This window comes from Bufo bufo, chromosome 10 (genome assembly GCF_905171765.1).
Source record: "Bufo bufo chromosome 10, aBufBuf1.1, whole genome shotgun sequence".
Lineage (NCBI taxonomy): Eukaryota > Metazoa > Chordata > Amphibia > Anura > Bufonidae > Bufo > Bufo bufo.
The window spans coordinates 143,328,379-143,348,883 of NC_053398.1; the positions used below are offsets into that span (position 1 = coordinate 143,328,379).

Sequence of the window (20,505 nt, forward strand, 5' to 3'; positions counted from 1 at the left end):
CAGGATTGTTCTTATTTATGGTGAAATAGGAGTTGCATAAAAATCAAGAGAGTGTGCATCCTCCTAATGACTGCACCGGGGCACAGGCATTTCCATATGTACATGGCGCCTGCTGCACAATGACGCTAGAGCCTGTGTTTTTCTCTTCCGCTTTCTCTGTGTCGTATTTTGCGTTACATATATGTGATGATTTTTTTGTTGCTGTTGTTGTCGTTCTGCGATATTTCTGATATTATAAATATTACAGGCAGATAAGGGCGCGTTTTGTCATTGTATGATAAGCTGTTAGAGACTGTATTATTATGTGCCGGCTTACATCTCTTCATGTGATCAGCATTACATCCAATTGAAAAAGAAGTATTAGGTCAGCTGCAATCATAAAAAGAGAGGCGCACAACATATTTAAATCCTATGCAAATAGAGAGGCCTGGAAGGGACAAAAGTGGAAAACCACTGCCCTCTAAGGGTGAATATGAGCATGACGTGAGACTTCATTGGGGGTTCCTTTTGTATTAAATTCATGTCTGCAATGATGAGAAGCATGATTTGCAGAATACAGTTGGCTACTATTTATTATGCTCTATCTACACAGATAAAAAATAAATAAATAAAAAATATATATATTATATTTTATTAGTATATCTAATATAATTGTGATGATATGATAAATGTATGTAGCATATCACAAGTCACAGTTTATTTGAGAAGTAATTACATTACCCCTTGATGCTTTATTATTATCATCAGGGGGGTAATGAGAAGGGGTGCAGGGGTTGCAGTTGCACCCAGGCCTTGCCCAATACCCCCTCTGCTACACAAGAGAGCTATAAATGACACGTGATAATTGGGGGGGGGGGGGGGGGGGGGGGGGGCACTGTAACAGATTTTCCATCAGGGCCCAGAAGCTCTGGTTTATATACCTCTGACTGACCTCTTACTACAGAACTGGATACGATCCTGAGGGGAATAGGCTTCTGCATTAAAAAGGTTACATACCCCCAATATTCCTGCTTTATATAATTTTGTACACAATTTGTCAATTATTACTATACCAATATTAATGTTACATTAATTATTACTTCTACTATTTTATTCGTTTTCTTTTGCACTGGGTTTCATTTTCTCACTCTCCATATTCTTCTTATTATTATTAATTATATCGTCCTATGCTTTCTTCCTAATGAAGCTTACAATATAATATACTGTCCCAGGCAATTACAACATGCACAATACAAACACATATACACACATACCCACAAACATACACATAAATACATTCATGCATTGAAATACTCACACATTCTGTACATACACACATAAATACACACATAAATACACACACACACACAGGTATACAGATTCTGCCCATGTATATGCACATACATACTTGTGTATAAATGCAAACACATATATAAATTCACGCACGTACGTAAGCACAATACACAAAGGCATATATACATATACGTACACACATATACACACACAAATATGCATAGAATATACACACATATACACACAAATATGCATACAATGTACGCACATATATACACACAGACCGTACTTCATTGTGCCATTGATAAGAAAGGACGCAGAATTGCAAATTGCTAAACTCTTCTGATGGTTTATTAGTAAAAATACAAATAATTATAGTTATGAGTCAAATTCTTGAATCCATCAACAAATACAGAGTGACTGCCAGATGCTATGATGGAAATGGATGAGGCTCACATAATAGGGACTGCAGAGTAAGTGCCATTCTATGATAATTACAGCATGACGACTGTATGATCACTAGCCTTGCCGGACTACAATTCATACTGTCTATGTGAAGATAACGTGAAGATAGTGGGGATTATAGTCTAGAGAGCACTGATGAAAGTCTGCATTAAAACCCTTGAGATGCAGGATTTTTAAAGTAATAAAATGGCTTTATTTTATCTGTAAAAAAAAAAAATCCTGAATGATAGCTGGATAAAAAGCCGGAAATGCTGAATTTCACAACGAGCCAACTATATGGGAACCGTCTTATACCACGCTATGGTTGAAATGTAACAAAGATGTAGCAGACATGAGTTTGTCTCAATTCATAGTGATATTATGTATTATCGGTCTTTTTACATAGGACTGCAGGTAAACCACTCTGCATTATCTTAACTCAGGGAGATATATGATGCACAAGCATCGCGGCCCCGAATCCTAAAGTCACAAATTAATCTCCAGCAGACAGAACGCCTATAGATCTGACACCAGCACATGGGATTCTGCAATACCTGTCCAGCTATATGTATTTGGTCTATTTTAGATTCTCGCCATTAGCTCAGCACCATGTTATTCATTACACAGTAATCATGGAAGTACGCTTTGATCGTAATGGTACTTTCCATCCCGTATTTCTCTGATAAGATTAATGTATCGTTTCCTTCCAGCTGTACACACATCTCCATATATTCCTGTTAGAGCTTTTATATATAGGAGGTTGAAAATATCTTCTCATTTATAAAAAATAAAAAATGTATGTGTAGTATAAGACATTAGACAAAATCTGTGCGGGAATAGCACTGTCTCTATATATCCCACTTAATCAGGAACGATTGAGCACATAGCCAAGGATAGGTTTTAAAATTCTAAGAAAATAAATACTTGCAGTCGTCTGAGTGTGGGTGTGGCTAGTGTCATGTGAACAATTGCAGCCAATGATAGAAAGGAATTGATGGGGAAGGGAAGAGAGCAGGAAGGGTAAAGAGATATGTGGAGTACTATGCAGAAAAGGCAAATTACCTCTACCCCCAGTGTGCCTCTTTCATCGGTGCTGTATGCATAGATATATATCTATAGTATGCTACATATACATGAAAGCATATCTTCAGAACTCCCTAAGTACATGCTGGGCCGGCGAACTAGGCAATTTCCCAGGGCCCCTAGCTTCAGTGCTGCTGAATGTAGGGGCGGCAGATCGCTAAACAGTTGGGGCTCCCCACTGTGTACATATATGCAGGTAGTTCTATGAACATGAAGGGGGTATCCCGAAGCATTGTCAGTATTGCTTGGGGTCACTCTGTGTATTTAAGTCTTATTTAGCTTCTATTTTTGAAATGTTTCTGCCAGGAATTGAACTCGCAACCATCTACATTAAAGGCAAGAACATTAACCACTGAGCTATAGAGCTCAATGTTAAACTGTTGCAGAAAAAACTCATAGTAGCTTCCCATGTATTAGGTATTCACATACAGCAGAAGTATCATTTTATATAAAAAAAGAAAATTTGAAATTGTAAAAAAAAATTATGCCACAAAATAAATATGTAATTACAAAAAAAATAATATATAAACTGATGGAATATATGAATGCATAATACATGGGAAACTACTACTGAGGTTTTTGTTTCAATAATTTTTATTAAAGCTACTTTCACACCTGCGTTAGGTGCGGATCCGTCTGGTATCTGCACAGACGGATCCGCACCTATAATGCAAACGCTTGTATCCGTTCAGAACGGATCCGTTTGCATTACCATGAACAATGCAATCCGTTCATGATAATGCAAACGGATCCGTTTTGACTTACACTGAAAGTCAATGGGGGACGGATCCGTTTTCAATTGCACCATATTGTGTCAGTGAAAACGGATCCGTCCCCATTGACTTACATTGTAAGTCAGGAGGGATCCGTTTGGCTCTGCATCGTCAGGTGGACATCAAACGCTGCAAGCATCGTTTTGGTGTCCGCCTCCAGAGCAGAATGGAGGCTGAACGGAGGCAAACTGATGCATTCTGAATGGATCCTTATCCATTCAGAATGCATTGGGGCTAAACTGATCCGTTTTGGGCCGCTTTTGAGAGCCCTGAAACGGATCTCATAAGCGGACACAGAAACGCCAATGTGAAATGAAAGTAGCCTACGTTTTTTCAGTTAAACATAATATAGTCAGCCATGTCTATTATCAGACATGTCTCATAGCACACAAAAAGATATACATAACAAAGTATTCCTGCATATGGTGTGTACATCTGTTGCTTAGAACAAAACAAAACATAAAACTACAAAACGGGGTATAACAAGCCAGATTTCTGTATAAGTTTTATACCTAAACAATGAGTGTTCGAGCTATATAGAGCAGTAAGTATAACAAGTCCAGGACAGTTGTGTGAAAGTGGACTTCATATAGATCCGTATGTACTTTTAGACAACAAATGCCATGTATGGTGTAGAGAGTTATATGACATGATGGAGGGGATCAGTGCTTTTTTACTACTGAGGTTTTTAGCCATAATATATTTTCATCAGTTTAACATTGAGCTCTATAGCTCAGTGGTTAAAGAGGACCTGTCACCAAAAAATGCAATGCAATCTGACAGCACAATGTTGTAGAGCAGGAGAAGCTGAGCAGATTGATATACATTTTGTCACGCTTCGGTGTGGGAGGGAAACCTACACCGAACGTAGGAGGGAAAGGAGTGAGGAGAAAAGGCCTGGAAACTAGGGAAAGGAGCAGGTCATCTCCTAAAGAAAGAATAATCAAAGTCCTGACTGACTGCAAGTTTGAACTGACCCCGAAGGTAGGTGAGTTGATACATCCGAACCTAAAGTCCTAACTCACCCTGTAGGACCCTGGTACTAATACCAGGACAATAGACAACCTGTTCCTCCAAATTGTAGGACGAACAGGAGTCTCCCTCACGCCCAAACACTAATGACAGGGAAAAGAGCAACACTAGTAAACCAACACAAACAAAAAGGGAAGAAGACACTTAACTTCAAATGGCTATGGAAGCACAGAAACTCCGGCAAGATCCTAACACCAATACTAAACAACCAGACTGAAGCTATAAACTGCACAGCATGGTGGGAGAAGCCACAATAAATAGGGAAGGTAAAATGACCACATAAGCAACACCTGAAACCTGTCAGATCACACGACGTGCTGCCAGTCTCACTGATCTCCTGGCACCTGTCACTGGAACGTCCGTGACATATTTATGTAGGAAAAGATTCGGTAAAACCTGTTATTTATACATTTATATCTCAGTCTTTGTTTGTTTTTTACTTTCTGTGATCAGCATCGGTACAAGAGGGAGGGGTTATCAGTGATTGATAGCATTGTGTCTATAAGTTTGCATAGAGCAGGGATGCTCAACCTGCTTAACCTGTCAGTGATAACTCCTCCTCCTCCCTGTACCAATAGTACTTCACAGGGCTGCCGATGTAAATGTAAAAATGAACTGAATCTTTTCCCACAAAAATATATATCAATCTGCTCACCTTCTCCTGCTCTATAACATGTTGCTTTCAGATTGCATTGCATTTCAGTGGCTAAATCAAACTTAAATACACAGGGCATCACCAAAAGTGGAAAGTTTGACTTTATTGAAAGAAAAATGGAAAACGTAAAATATGATCAAATGACACCCGTGTTATTGCACGCCAACCTTTTTAACTTGTGTAACCAATATTTTTTGTTGGGAAAGGTGGGAACCCTAAAAGCACCCCTGCACAGGACCTCTATAGGCCTGCTCACTGCAGCAAGCCCAGCCTCAGTCAGTGCTATAAGTCAGTCAGTGCAGGACTCACTGTGGAAAAAAAATATTTTTTCTTTTCATTGCGATATTCTGACCCTCAGCAATCAGACTTTTCAAATAACGCAGCATCTTATGTGTGGACAGGAAGTTTCTCTATGTATTCCTATGGGAGCCTCAATGTCAGTCTCATAGGGATGAATAGAAAAGTAACAGACTTCCTGTCCTGTGTCAGAGCGTTGGTCACATGACACAGCTGAGGATTAGAAGGGAGGGGATAAGTCACAAATACAGTCACTGATGAGAAGATTACATTCACTATGAGTACATCATGTACCTTTCTAGCAGGTCAGAGAATAAATGTTTTTGAAGGAGTTCTTAATTAAGGCTGTTAAAAGTTTTAAAAAAAATGTTACCTTTAAAAGAAAATTGTTGACTATGTAAGGGAACACGTTTGGCTTGACAAATGCTATTTATCGCATCTGCACTACATTTACAGAATTTTATAGATTTGGACCTGGACAAAACATGCAACTTTTCAAAGACAATAAACTGTGAGACCAACTGTTATTATTATTATTATTATTATTATTATTATTATTTGAATTCAAAAGATTTGAGAATAAAAAAGCTTATGCAGGCTAAGTGAATAAATATATTTACTAAATGCAATAAAAATAAATCCAAATATCCCAATATTCATTTTAATTTCTTCTCCTAGCTCCAAGCCAACAGTTTTCTCAAGAAACTGCTGTCTAATATAGCCCCCCAGGAATAGAGTCCAACTTTACAAAAAGACAAGGCCTATTTAAATTTTAGGAAAAATGGCCATCCAGATAACCCTTTATTTCTGACCACAGAAACTCCAAGCCGCTGAAGAAGGTCCCTATGAACCGAAACGTCCGGCTCATATATGGATACTGGTTACGCAGCATTTAATTTCCTATAAACTGGATCATGAACCTCATATTGTGAAAATCACTAAATAAAATCAATTTTAAGTTGCAAAGAATATTCCGTGTGCTGCATATTTATACTATCTTTTTCATTTTTGCACTTTGGATTTTTCCTCCCCATGTTCCAATAACCATAACTTTTTTATTTTTCCTTATAGCTAAATGAGGGCTTATTTTTTTCCAGGACATGGTGCATTTTTAAGATCACTATAAATCTTACCATGTTTTGTAAGTTACCTTTAAAAAAAATGCAAAATGTTCTTTGCACTGCCATATTCTGACAGCCATAACTTTTTTATACATTATTTCGGCCTACAGAGCTATATAAAGGGTTGTTTTTTGCGTAATGAACTGTATTTTTTATTGGTACTATTTTTGTGGTATGTACGACTTTTTGATCACAGTTATTAAATTTTTTGGAGACAAGATGACAAAAAAAATAGCGAATCACGTGTTTTTTCATTTTTTTTCCGTTACGGCGTTCACCGTACAGGAATTATTTAAATAGTTCTGACATTTTCGGATGCGGTGATAGCTAATATTGTTTATTTTTTATATATAAATTTGGGAAAGGGGGATGATTCAAACTTTTAATATATTGGTGTTTTTTATTTTATTTTTTCACATTTTTTTTTACTATTAGCCCTAATAGGGTGCCAGTACATGGGATCTTTTGATCCCCTCTCCTATTCACCCTAATAGAGATCTTTTAAGGTAAATAGGATTTTTACACCATCCATTCTGAGCTATGCCTCATGCATAGCTCAGAATGGAGATTGCCATGACAGTCCTGGAGTGCTTCAGCTAAGTCCAGGCTGCCATGGCAACCGATAGGAGCCCCTCTGGACTATAGGCAGGGTGACTAGGTAATAGCTATATGTCTCAAAGACAACCTTCAATTAACAATGTGTCCCCTATATCAGGCTTTAGAGCATAACCTTCGCTATTTGCCATCTAGCCACTACAGAGAAATTACCTTACAGATATACCACCGGGCATACATCTCTCTAATTTCGGGTTATCGTATGGGCGTCTTTGAGAATGATAACTGCTTCCGCTGTAAAGAGGCCGGGGCTGAATTTTTCCACTGCTTGTGGGCGGCTATGTCCAGTAATAAAATCTTTCTGGCGCAAAGTCCACACACTTACTACCACCCATCTGATCTCGGCAGTACCTCTAGAACTTATATGGGCCATATTTGTGTACATTGACCCAACCATTACGAGATGTACCCGTGGTAGTCTATTTAAGACCTTTTTTCAGCTCACCTCCTGGTATCAGACGCTTGTTTTATTTGGTGATCCCCCAATCTCTGGGACATGACTTCGCTTGATGACTCACTGAGGGTCCTCGCATGCTGCCTGCCTAGATTTGTAACGTACCAAATGTGAAGGAGAGGTGATTATGTTGGGCTTTTGTTGTGTTCTGCCCATCCTGGGGTCTGCGGGGTGCAAAGTTATGGTTTCTATCTAAGTTGCGTTACTTACACTTTGCACCACCTTTTTTCTCCCTTCTTTTTCTTCCTTAGATGTTCCCAATACTCCTTGCCCTGTCCCCTCAACTTTTCCTCTTCCTCTTTTTTCCATTTCCCCTTCTTCTGGAAAAACCGACTAGTGACGGAAGGTTGACGTAGTTACATCAATATTTCAGGATTTATGCCAGGAGCATAAATGGAGGACACACATAAAGGTTCTTCTTATCAGGGGTGGTGAGAATATTATGATTTATTCTGCAAGATTTTGCTCCTTAAGTGCACTGGAGGTGGAGCTTCACTGTGAAGTGCTCTCTGCATTGAGCTGCTCTTCCACTCTACTCAGTGTGACAGCTGTAGTGATCTTCTGGTTGAATGCTACAGCTGTCACTCAGAGAAGAGGGGATGGACTGTGATGCAGCTCAATGCAGAAAGCACTTCCCAGTGAAGCTCTGCCTAAAGTGTTTTTAAACAGCAGAACCTGTCAAAATAAAACTTCATATTCACACTACTCCTGATAATGAAAACTCTGCAAAGGTTTAATTTGTCCTGCTCACCCTAGTCCCTACCTAATGCTGTCAACAGTTTAGGCTGGTCATAACGGCTGACAAACGGCTTTAATTAACCCTAGCTCTTAGGAAATATAATTTTTTCACTCTTGACTATTGCCTGCTGAATATCAATGTTTCAGTGTTGGCATTATGCACAGATATTCTATAAACTGGGATCAATATGAAACAATTGCAGGTTAATTGTTTAATGTACAGATGGGAAAAAGCTAAACCTTCAATTACTCTCAATTATAACAGCTACCAACATACTTGTTAAGCTAATTAGTGAAACACTCCATAAAGAGGGTCTCGTGCAGCTGGTGTAGGGATTACACGCCAGTCGCTTCTCTCGCACAGGAAGAGGACATACAACGCACTTTGTAAATAGGATTTATTTCCATGCTATTTTTCTTTATATCTGCAATAAAATAAGTCACTTTCCATTGATAATCTTATTTGTATGCATATTTGCATGTATTAACTTGACCCACAGCTACTACTATACTTTTCTAGCTGAGGTTAAATCACATTTCTCGTAGAAAAAATACAATGGACTGTGGCTATGACTGAATATGGCCATTTTTACCTGAGGCTATGGAGGTCATTTACTATGCCTTAAATGACAAAAACTGGCATAAAAATCATAAACCATTTTTAACAGCATTAAATTTCTATGCTGCCCTTTCCATTTTTCAAGTTTTCTGGAATAAATGATGACTGAAATAGATAAATAGATAGATTTCAACCTAGGCACACTGACTGCAAGAGTATGCACCTAATTCATGACGAAGACTGCGCCTTATTATAAGTTAAGTACACCATCACAGAAAACACCAGTCTTGATACATCTACCCCTATATTTCTGCTTCATGTGTATTTAACAAAATCCTTGTAGCTCTGCTAGTAATATATTGATCTTTATTAAAAATTGTTTGAGGACGGAGAGCTTGACTTTCAAGTATTGGGGACAGAGTGATACATGCGGTAACATATGCTAATAAAAATAAGTCTCCTCTTGTGCTTTTAGGGACGGATGCGGAGAAGGCGTTCGATAGGGTGAGTTGGGCCTATATGTGCAAAGTCTTATCTGCTTTTGGTTTCCCGACAGACTTTGTCAGGGCTATCTTCACTCTGTACTCTGCTCCCTCTGCGAGAGTGATGGTCAACGGCACCCTGTCGGACGCCTTCCATATTAGAAACGGCACTCGTCAGGGATGTCCGCTATCCCCCACCTTATTTGTCCTCACATTGGAGACACTCCTTCTTAAGCTTCGTCAGTCAACCATGATTAAAGGAGTGAGATTAGGTAGATTTGAACATAAGATGGCTGCTTTCGCGGATGATCTTCTGCTTTTATTGACAAATCCCCTGGAAGCCTTGCCAGAGGTTATGCGGATCTTCTTGCTTTTTGGGACTATCTCAAATTTCAAGATAAACTTTGATAAGTCGGAGGCCCTTGGCGTTTCCCTACCAGCTGCTTTATACAACAAAGTTAAAACCCTCACACCCTTCAAATGGCCTACACAGGCTATAAAATATCTGGGAGTAATGATTCCGAAGGATACCAAGTTACTGTTTAGCCTTAATTTCCCCCCATTGCTCACCAAAGTTAATTCTGTTATCTCTGGAAGTAGATCTCCCTTTCTCACATGGCTAGGAAGGAAAAACGTCCTCATAACCTACATTCTGCCAGTGTTAATGTACACTTTCAGAGCTTTACCCATTAAGGTGCCAATTAGCTTCCTTGATAAACTCAACTCCAGTATGAGAAGGTATCTGTGGGATAAAGGGCGTCCTAGAATGTCCTTCCGCCTCCTTTCCAGAAGAAAAAGAGATGGGGGCGTTTCCCTGCCTGACCTCTCAGCATATCTACAGGCCATTAATCTAGAGAGATGGCTTGCACTAGTTAGGCAAGAAACACAATACATGCATATAGACCTGGAGCTGGCTTTGTTGGGCAGGGAACTATTTCACAGACTGTGGTCTCCAGGGAGAGCAGGAGAAGGGAATAGAATTGACAGTGAACTAACTAAGGGGGTGCTACAGGTTTGCCAAAAATCTATGGCACTGTCTTCTGCCCAAGGCAAAGCCTCTCCCCTTGCTCCTATATCTGTTATTCCTTCATTAATGTTCCCCAGCATTACTAGGCCGTCTGGCATATGGTTATCCCTGTCGCATCACAGACTAGGGGATTTGAAAAGACTAGGGATCTCCTCCGACTTTTTCACTGCTCTTTCCGAAGGCCCAGACACTGATAAGGACTTCATTCAAAAGAATGACTTCGAAAACACATGTAAAAAATTTTTGATATCCAGCTTCCTCCCTTTACCTGACCCGACATGGCTAGAGAATTATGTTTTATTACCACGCCTACCCCAAAAATCCATCGCACTCATTTACAAACAGATTCTAGGTGCTAGAGACTCTGTCGCTCCGCCCTGGATAGCTGAGTGGGGGAAGGAATTGCACCTGGATTTTAATGAAAATGACAGTAAATGGATCCAGAAGTCTTCGCATGGCTTCTCCAAGTGTATAAAAGTACAGGAGAACTCGGTTAAGATTGCTTTACGCTGGTACAGAACGCCTGAATATCTATACAGGATTAACCTAATACCTAATGACCTTTGTTGGAGGTGTGGAATGACTACTGGATCCCTGTCTCACATCTGGTGGTTCTGTCCAACTGTCAGGCCTTTTTGGGCAGAAATAGAGTGTATTATCAATAAGATTTGTGGAAAACCTTTGAAACTTACGGCCCAGCTGGTGCTTCTCTGGTTGCCTACATCTGACTTTCGCCCTAGCAAATATGACCTGGCCACGCACATGCTTATGGCCGCAAAACTTTTGATCCCAGTGAAGTGGAGATCAATTGACCCTCCAACAATTAAGATGTGGCGGGCTAGGGTGCACCAGATGTGCCAGATGGAAGAGTTAGTGGGCTGGACACACAATTGCCGAGATAAATTCCTACAAACCTGGCAACCATGGTTGACATACAGGACAGGCCTTCTAGATTCCCAACAGTGGATTGATGAGTAAGGTAATGTTTTTCTATCTTAGCCTCTACATCATTTATATAGGAAGATCCCGCCAAGGTTCCAGGACTCCTTCCTTTGCCATACTTTTCAGTCACTCTGTATTGTACATTCGTGCCATTGTCACATATTTAAGATTTGCTCATTTCATGCATTAAATGCTACCTAAAGGGTTATTTAATTCACAGCTTACTGAGAAGACTGAGAAATATATCATAGACCGACATGCTGTTGGGGCTGTTCTTTTTCCCTCTCCCCCTATATTCCCTCCCCAACCCGCCCCCCCCCCCCCCCCCCCCTTCCCACATTGTTAAAGGATATTTAACGTTGCTCACATTATTACTGTTAGAATCTATCACTGGTTGGACCTCCGGATCCTTGACAAGTGGTGGACATATTATACTTTGTAACAAGATGTGATGAACGCTGTGCTGCGACACAAGCCTTTTGTCGATATTTGAATTGCTTATACAACAATAAAAAGAGATTTCAAAAAAAAAAAAAAAAAAAAAAAAAAAAAAGTATTGGGGACAAAGTCTTAAAAGCCATGCTCACCTTTACAACCAATTACTCCAATGCAAGCCACAGTGGGATCATACTAACTGATTAGAACCAAATTGTTTATTCAGTGTTCAATATTAATGGTCGTGTGGTAACCTGCAAAACTGCCTGGCCAACAGTGAACACCAAATAAACAATTTACTTCTAATCAATTTTTCTGACCCGTGGTGGCTTTCGTGGCTGTGCAGTATCTGGCCACACAGCTGCTGCGTTCCAACCGTAACACGTCTGTACTGTTGTAAACACTGCAATTTTTCTGCCTGCAAACACAGTGTAGGAAATCAGCAGCATTTATACACCCTAAAGATACCTTTACACTAGGGTGGCCACTGGCTTCACCCAAGAAAGCCGGACCTCACCAGCCACACCCCCAAACTGATACACCACACCCACCGCCGTAACGCCAAGCGACCACTCCATGAAGCCACACCCCATCGCCGACCGGGAGGAAAAAAACAGGGGGAGGAGAAGGAAGAAATTTCTTAGAGGAAGGTGAGCTGGGGGCAGTCGGGGTGCTTCTCTCCCCTCAGTCAGCCACAGGGAGTGATGTCTGTGGCTCTAGTGACTAACTGGGGGTAAGAGAATGCTCAGTCATTTGCTGCAGCTCACGCTCAGACAGAGCAATGCTGCTGTCTGAGTGTGAGCTACTGAAAGGGTGGACATCCCTGCGTCCGTCCAGGCCCTTGCGCCGGACGGAGGACGGGGAGCTAGAAAACCGGACTGTCTGGCCTAAAACCGGACGTCTGGCCACCCTACTTCACACGCAACACATTTTGTTGCAAAAAGTTCTGCAACTGAAAAATCTAGTTATTTTGGTGGCAAGCACATGGAATTCTGCAAGCCCCGTCCAGATGAAAGGAACTGTTTTTCAGTTGCAGAAATTTGTGCAACAAAATCTGCCGTACGTGAAGGCACCCTGAGGCCACATAATAATATATGTGGATTTTCTATGCAGAAAATCTGCAGTGTAATAAACTACTAGCTACATGGGGCAGATATTTTCCACATGGAAATTGGCTTGCGGTGTGGATTCTAAAATCCACAGCATGTCAATTGTTTGTGTGGATTTTCAGTGTAGAGTTCACCCTTTGCATCTAGGACAAAAAAAACATCAAAAGCCACAAAAAAATCCACAAGCAAGGCCTAGTTCACACAATGCAAAGCTTAGATCTAGGGCAAATTTGCATAAAAATCTGTGACAAAATAAGTAACAAATGTGGATTACACAGCGAAATACACATGAAGTCCGCTCGAAAATCGACATAAACTACACTGCCGTGTCCATGGACAGTTAGGGGACGTTCCCACGATAGCTTTTTCAGTTTTAGTTTGGCACAGACAGCCACATTGAAACTTCACAGAAAATCCACCGGCGGCCGCATCCTTTCTGCCTCCCATACAGCTCAGGGAGGTAGCTCTGAGGATCACTTACAGCTACCATGCTGGGATGGGACATGTCTGTTCTCGGCGTGTCTGTGGCATTAAGCCACTGCTCCACCACCCTCACTGCTGTTTCCCATTGAGATGTATGGGAGATAGAAAGGACACAGCCACCAGCATATTTTCAGTGAAATTTCAGTATGGCTGTTCACGGCCCAAAAAAGCCGTCGTGTGAACATCCCCCTAAGGCTAACTGCACACAGGTTTCAAAACAGAAAAACCTCAAGGTTTTTGGTGCGGATTTCTTTGCGTTTCCACACTAAATCCGAACCAGAAATGTTTTATGTGGATCACACCCCAATGTGATTGGGGTCGCATTTGATTTAGGGCTTATGTACACAAACGTATTTTCTGTGTCCGTTCCATTTTTTTTTTGCGGACAGTATGCGGAACCATTCCTTTCAAGGGGTCCGAAAAAAAACAGTAGTTAAATCCTGTACATTCTGTTTCCGTATGTCTGTTCCGCCAAAAAATAGAACGTGTCCTATTATTGTCCGCATTACGGACAAGGATAGGACTGTTCTATTAGGGGCCAGCTGTTCCGTTCTGCAAAATACGGAATGCACATGGAAGTCAACCGGATTTTTTGCGGATCTGTGTTCTGCAAACCGCAAAATACATACCATCCTGTGCATTTTTTTGGAATTATTTAAAGATCATAAGTAAACAACTATTAATAAAGAAGTTAATACCAATGTTTCTGTGTGCTTTTTATGAATTATACACAGTAAATAATATGTTCACGTGGTTTTTCTGTTCTGGACTACTAGTGTGAGTTAACTACTGAACAGGGTTTAGTTGTGCCCTATCTGACACGCAACAATATCGTCGTGTAGCCCTAGCATTATGGTCTGCTAATTACTTTTTCTTCAGCCTGACCACAGCAGTCTAGACCAGTGAGTTGTATGGAATCTCAATTGCTAAGATCATAATCTTCACCTGAGCCCATATGACCTTAATTCAACCACTTCTGGAAAGGCAACTTGGAAATAACACTGGCGGAGCTGTAAAAAGCAAGGCATTTCACAGTGGCAGCCGGGTCTCAGCGCTCTCAGAGGGGTGCCAGAACAGAAGCAATGAGCGCTTCCATCAATACAGATGGAAGCGCTCATTGCTTTTCCCTTTATAAGATGCAGTGCATCTTATAGAGGGAATACTAGTGAGCACTTCTATAATGGAAGCGCTCACTAGTCTGCAGGAGGAGGGGGAGTGAAGCGCTGTGAGCGCTGTCCAGTACTTACCCCTCCTCCTGCTCGCTCTTCTCAGGGTCCGCGCTGCTGTGTCCTGGCTGCCTGCAGCGTCAGGACGTACAGAGCGCACTCTGACCTGACGCTGAAAGGAGGTCAGGTGACTGAAGAGCGGGCCCTGAGAAGACAGCCAGAACAGGAAGAGTGGCGGCAGGAGAGATAAGTGACTTTATTATTTTACAGTCTGATCTGGAGGTCTAAAGGGGTATGGAGCGGTCTATGGTGGCTCTGGAGGTCTGACTGGGGGGGGTCCGGAGGTCTGACTGGGGGGGTCTAGAGGTCTAATGGGGGTCTGGAGGTCTGACTAGGGGGTCTAGAGGTCTAATGGGGGTCTGGAAGTCTGAATGGCGGTCTGGAGGTCTGATTGGGGGTATGGAGGTTTAAAGGGGGTCTGATTGAGGGTTTGGAGGTCTGACTGGGGGGTCTAGAGGTCTAATGGGGGTCTGGATAAAGGTCTGGAGGTCTAATGGGGGTGTGATTGGGGGTCTAGAGGTCTAATGGGGGTCTGATTGGGGGTCTGGAGGTCTAATGGGGGTCTGATTGGGGGTTTGGAGGTCTAATGGGGGTCTGGAGGTCTGACTGGGGGTCTAGAGGTCTAATGGGGGTCTGGAGGTCTGACTGGGGGGGGTCTAGAGGTCTAATAGGGGTCTGAATGGGGGTCTGGAGGTCTAATGGGGGTCATATATGGGGGCCTGGAGGTCTAATGGGGGTCTGGAGGTCTAGTAGGAGTCTGGAGGTCTAGTAGGGGTCTGGAGGTCTGATATGGGGGTCTGGTCTGAGGTCTGATATGTGGGTCTGGAGGTCTAATGGGGGTCTTATAATGGGGTCCTATCTTAGGTCTGATATTGGGTCAGGGTCTTACATAAAGGTCTAATAGGGCTCTGATCTGAGGCTTAAAACTGGGGTCTTACATAGATGTCTAAAGGGGGTTTAGTCTGAGATTAGGGGATCTCATTTAGGGTTTTATATGGGGGTCTGATCTGAAAGGAAGGTGTTTTTTTTTATTACTAGCGCACAATATAAAGGGGTGTTTTTGTACTAAAGCACTAGCTGTGTGGTACCAGTATTTTCAGGGGGACTGTTTCTGCAGGAAAGTATTGGGGGGCACAGTGGGCACAGTTTTGGGGGTGGCAGGATGGGGTGTTGAGAAGATGGGAGGATGATGGAAAAGTAGGAAAATAAGATGTCTGTTTGTTAAACTCTGCAGAGACGAGGCGTGGCTGAAAGAAGTCACCATGGTGGTCTGGTCTAACAGGAGAAGAAGAGGGAAGAGAATGTCGGCATCAGAGAAGAGAAGTCACTGGATGCAAGAGCGGCGCTGTATGACCCCATATGTGGCGCTGTATGACCCCGTATGTTCTGTAGCACTGTATGTAATGTTTTCCAAGTATGTCTTTAAAGGGTTTGTCCGATTTTTTTTTTGTACGAGCGCTGCCTTCTCTGCTTAAATAATCCAATAGTCTCACGACTATAAATTCCTGTTTCTGGTCTTATAATTAAAATATAACCTTTATTTATTTCTTTGTTAAACAATATATACCATAGAAAACATAAGTGAGTTGTTAAAAATACATATGGAGGGCTTGGACCTGTGGGTACAGTGTCTCTACTTTTGTGGGGGGACACTATCTCAACGTTGATAGTAGCTCCATTCCCCTGAAGACGCCGCATCTGCGGTGAAACATGTTGGGGGAGCTGTGTCTTTAACATTTTTTTTAAATTATGGCAGGGCTAAGAATGGATTAGGGAAGGCGATCTGCAGACGCCGAGACCTCTGAGGGACAGTCTAGATAGGAGCGTCCAAGTAGCACAGCTACTGAGAGTTTTCAGAGAGGGACACCATATAATCAGAGAAGTATCTTGATAGGGTGTTTAGCCAATATAGTGCGGTTTAGATGGCTGAATGCCGGGTGTCGGATGACATTACAGGCCGTTAAGTGTATTAACACAGGTCAGATACAAATAACCTGCACGTGGCTCTCAGTGAGATAGTGTCCCCTTGATCTACCACAAAAGTAGAGACACTGTACCCACAGGTCCAAGCCCTCCATATGTATTTTTAACAACTCACTTATGTTTTCTATGGTATATATTGTTTAACAAAGAAATAAAGGTTATATTTTAATTATAAGACCAGAAACAGGAATTTATAGCCGTGAGACTATTGGAATATTTAATTTGACCTCCTGGGTTTAGTGGGTCATCTGAAATATGGCCTTCTCTGCTTACCTGCTCATCACTGAAAATGCGATGGCGAGCAGGTGAACAGAGCAGAGAAAGCAGCTCTCATATGAGGACATTACTACTATGGAGGGGGCACAGAGGGCATTACTAATGTGAAAGGGGCACAATGGGCATTTCTACTATGGAGGGGGCACAGAGCCGAGGGCATTACTACAATGAAGGGGGCACAGTGGGCATTATTACTGTGAAGGGGGCACAGTGGGCATTATTACTGTGAAGGGGGCACAGCTGGGATTTTTTTCTATGGAGGGGCACAGAGGGCATTACTAGCGCAGTGGGCATTATTACTGTGGAGGGGAAACAATGGGCATTATTAGTGTGAAGGAGTACAATAGGCATTATTACTGTGAAGGAGGCACAATGGCCATTATTACTGTGAAGGGGGCACAGTGGGAATTATTACTGTGAAGGGGGCACAGTGGGCATTATTACTGTGAAGGGGCACAGTGGGCATTATTACTATAAAGGGTGCACAATGGGGATTATTACTGTGAAGGGGGCACAGTAGGCATTATTACTATGAAGGGGGCACAGTGGGCATTATTACTGTGAAGGGAGCACAGTGGGCATTATTACTGTGAAGGGAGCACAGTGGGCATTATTACTGTGAAGAGGGCACAATGGGCATTATTACTGTGAAGGGGGCACAATGGGCATTATTACTATGAAGGGGGCACAATGGGCATTATTACTGTGAAGGGGGCACAGTGGGCATTATTACTGTGAAGGGGGCACAGTGGGCATTATTACTGTGAAGGGGCACAGTGGGCATTATTACTATAAAGGGTGCACAATGGGGATTATTACTGTGAAGGGGGCACAGTAGGCATTATTACTATGAAGGGGGCACAGTGGGCATTATTACTGTGAAGGGAGCACAGTGGGCATTATTACTGTGAAGGGAGCACAGTGGGCATTATTACTGTGAAGGGGGCACAATGGGGATTTCTACTATGGAGTGGGGCACAGAAGGCACTACTAACAGTGGGCATTATTACTGTGAGGGGGACACAATGGGCATTATTACTGTGAAGAGGGCACAATGGGCATTATTACTGTGAAGGGGGCACAATGGGCATTATTACTATGAAGGGGGCACAGTGGGCATTATTACGGTGAAGGGGGCACAGTGGGCATTATTACTGTGAAGGGGCACAGTGGGCATTATTACTATAAAGGGTGCACAATGGGGATTATTACTGTGAAGGGGGCACAGTAGGCATTATTACTATAAAGGGTGCACAATAGGGATTATTACTGTGAAGGGGGCACAATGGGCATTATTACTGTGAAAGGGGCACAGTGGGCATTATTACTGTGAAGGGGGCACAATGGGTATTTCTACTATGGAGGGGGCACAGAGGGCACAACTAGCAGAGTGGGCATTATTACTGTGAAGGGGCACAATGGGCATTATTAATGTGAAGGGGCACAAAGAGGGCATTACAACTGTGAAAGGGGCACAGAGGGGGCATATCTACTGTGAGGGGGGCACAATGTGGCCATAATTACTGTGAGTCGGCACACATCTGTACAAAACTACTGTGAAAGTTGTACAATGAGGGCAATACTACTGTGAGGGGGTACAATTTTTTTTTTGTGGGGGGGCCAGAGAAAGGACCCGCCCCGGGTGCCAAACACCCTAGGCACGCCAATGGGTAGCAGCACCTCAAAACACAATGGGGTATATTTATTAAAGGCAGGAGAGAAGTAGGCTGAATTTGTACACTGATATATACACTGTATATGCATTAATGTTCAGGCATAATTCATGGTAAAAGCCATAGAATATACTTATTTACATAGTTACACTGGTTTAAAACTCCTAGCTACCTTCTCGTGTGCTCTGCTACTAATCTGTGATTTATTTAAATAGCGTTAAACACATGTACACAAACTAAGGAGTTGTGCAGTCAGTACATATTGATAACCTATCCTCAGGATAGGCCATCAATATCTGATCGGTGGGGGTCTGACTCCCAGCACCCAGCTGATCAGCTGTTTGAAGAGGTGGTGGGGCTTGCACCAGCGCTACTTCTTCAAGATTACACTGTGCATCATCTCAGAAGTCTCAGCGGTTCTTGTTTCAGTCACTTGAATGCTGCAAGTGAGACAACATGCAGTGTAATCTTGAAATGGAAGACATGCTCAGACGACCACCGCCCCTCTTGACAGGGGTGCTGGGAGTCGGACTGCCACCGATCAGATATTGATAACCGATCCTGAGGATAGGTCATTAATATGTACTGGCTGCACAGCCCCTTTAACTTTAAGGCTGGAATCACACATTCAGTTTTTGAACCAATTCCATTAATGGATTTAAAAGAATGGTCAATACATGCACATGACCATATCTGTTTTGCGGCCCACGCAAAATACAGATACCATACATGTGCCACTGGGTCTGTGGATGACCAGAATAGGACGTTTAACAAACCATTTGCGTAATGGACATATGGATGTGGACAGTACACACAAATTATAGTGTAAAAACACACTTTGTACAGGTCACAGAGCATGCCCACAACCAGGGGTCGCACTAACGCCTGTACAAGCGTCATAGACGCCTGTTCAGGCAATTTTACGGTTTGAAAAAAGGCTAATGCATATGAATGCGCATTAAGGCTTTTCATGTAGTTAACCAGCGCACTGCACGCTGTGAATCTCATAGGCAGTGCAGCAAAACTGCTGTTACCTAAAACATCCAATAGCTAAGCTCCTTACTCGCAGGTGTAGGGATGGCAGCAAGTAAGGAGCTTGTTATTAGGGAGTGAGGCTGCTCATTGGCCAATTTCGGCGCTCTGCTTCTCCATGCTGCTCTAGAGTCCCCGACTGTGTAGGCTAACTAGTGGCTGGCCGAGGAAAGATCCATGAAGACTGAAGACCAGCCCGTGAGGAGGCCAACTGATGTCTGGCGACAAGCTGATAAGGAGCTGTGGACGGACAGCAGAGGACTGGCCTTTGCTCTGCAGCGGGGTAATGGGATCACTTAGAGGTGAGGAGGTGACTGCCAGACAAGAGGCCATCATACCTCTTGGAGTCTTGACACCGGAATGTGAAGTACGACGCTAAACTCTCCTGTGTTCTCCCTGTGTTAGGTGCTCAGCCAGGGCCTGCTGGTGCAGTGATCAGTGAGTCTGAGCACTAAACATCTGAGTCACGGGACTCAATGATCACTGCACCAGCAGGCTCCAGCTCAGGTGCTCAGCAAGAGCCTGTGGATTAACTGATCACTGAACTAGCACATTCTGGCTGAGTGCAAGGGCCTTCTAGTGCAAGCTCTGGCTCAGTTGCTCAGCCAGGGCCTGCTGGTGCAGTGATCAGTGAGTCAGTGTATTTGCCTCATATCAGTCAATATCATGTAAATGCAGTGCTCTGTGTATCCTGTATTTTTTTGCCCCATCAGCATCATCCCAGCAAAGATATTTCTGGGCTGCTCGGTTATCTTATATGTGGACACTGGATCTACACAGCAGAACGTTGTGGG

The 20,505-nt window shown here is 42.6% G+C and overlaps 1 long non-coding RNA gene across 1 annotated transcript; it reads right to left on the reverse strand.

The window, feature by feature from the left end:
• Positions 1 to 443: 443 nt before the first annotated feature.
• Positions 444 to 19,685, reverse strand: LOC120981109. The gene is made up of 3 exons (XR_005774624.1): positions 19,547 to 19,685; positions 13,240 to 13,250; positions 444 to 453 (listed from the first exon to the last, which is right to left on the reverse strand). It is a non-coding gene; the product is annotated as an uncharacterized LOC120981109 (long non-coding RNA).
• Positions 19,686 to 20,505: the final 820 nt, after the last annotated feature.